This window comes from Dipodomys ordii, unplaced genomic scaffold (assembly GCF_000151885.1).
Source record: "Dipodomys ordii isolate 6190 unplaced genomic scaffold, Dord_2.0 Scaffold16, whole genome shotgun sequence".
Lineage (NCBI taxonomy): Eukaryota > Metazoa > Chordata > Mammalia > Rodentia > Heteromyidae > Dipodomys > Dipodomys ordii.
The window spans coordinates 3,681,732-3,683,351 of NW_012267232.1; positions in this window are offsets into that span (position 1 = coordinate 3,681,732).

Below are 1,620 nucleotides of genomic sequence, written 5' to 3' on the forward strand. Positions count from 1 at the left end.
TCAGTCATGGGGCTTGAACTCTGGGCCTGGGCACTGTCCCTTATCTCTTCAGCTCAAAGCTAGCACTCTACCACTTGGAGCCACAGCGCCACTTCTGCTTTTCTGGTGGTTTATTGGAGATAAGAGTCTCATGGACTTTCATAGCCAGGCTGGCTTTGAACCGTGATCCTCAGCTCTCAGCCTCCTGAGTAGGTAGGATGACAGGCGTGAGCCACCCACACCCAGTCCAGATGAACTTCTTATCCCATTATTTTAACAATGTTTAAGCTTTTGTTATCTATTTTTCTAACTTTCTCTTTATAAGTTCTATCTAGTTCTCTTGTATAAGCTTATACTTTTTCCAGTCCATGTACAGTTACTCTTTATTTGTTAAGGCTTGTGATTATCTTTATGCCTGACATATTTATGATATATTTTCAGAGTATGTTGATTATATTAAGTTATGAGTGATTTGAGAGTCAAAAAGTTCAGACCCTAATTTCTAAGGTCACATTGTCTTTCACACAATTCCCATCTTGAATCTTTTAAAAAACTGTTTTACCCTCTTAAAGTCCTTCCTGCTTCTGGATTCATAGAAATCATCCAGAGCTTTCCAGTCCCAGGTACAGATGTGTTTCAGGAGGATTGGCTCAAGAATCTCCTAATGACACCAAAATCCATGAGTGCTCACATCCCTATGTAAAATGGCATAGTATACTTGGCCTTCCATCTCTGTGGATGTAGCCAACCAAATATTTGGAAAATCAACATTGCATCTGTGCTAAACATGTATAGATTTTTACCTTATCATTATTTTCTAAAGAACAACATCTATCTGCATCCCACTTACATTGTATTAGGTATTAAAAGTAATGTAGAGATAATTTAAGGTATACAGGAAGGTGTGGGTAGTTTATATGCAAATATCACACAATTATATAAGGGCTTTGAGTATCCTAAAACTGGTATCTCAGGAGACGTTTCAGAATCAATCTCCTGTGGATATTATATTAGCATATAACTGTATTTGCATATAACCTACATGTACTTCCACATCAGTATACTTTAAAGCTTTTCTAGATTACTTGTAATACCCAATACAATGTAAATGCAATATAATATAAATAGTTTTATACTGTACTGCTCAGCGAATAATAATAATAATGAGTAAAGGCTCAGTGACAAGACTTTACTTACTACTGAGCAATTGTTTTTCCAAAGCATTTTCTGTCAATAGTGAATTCGTGACATGCACAGCTCACAGATACAGAGAGCTGATTGAATTTCATACATTGACATTGGCTGACCCTGCAGGCCTTTGCCAATCAGATAAACTATTGGACGTTTATTGGGTTAATGACAGCTTTTACCTTCTGGGTGCCAAAGCTTTCTTTATGCTCTAGGTGCCCTTGCTGGGTCTGAGCCTTAATATTTTTTGAAAATTGGATGTTTTCAAAAAACTAGCGAGAAGTGAGGATTGATTATAAAGGTGCAGTTTTATACCAGGAGTGGAGGCTTTTTTTCTTCACCTTTGAAAGAGAATATTCCTTTGTTCTTGGAGAAAACTACTAACATGGTCAACCTTACTAAGTAACTTGACCAGAGATGTTAGGTGTTTGAAGCTCTTCACATACTGTTCTA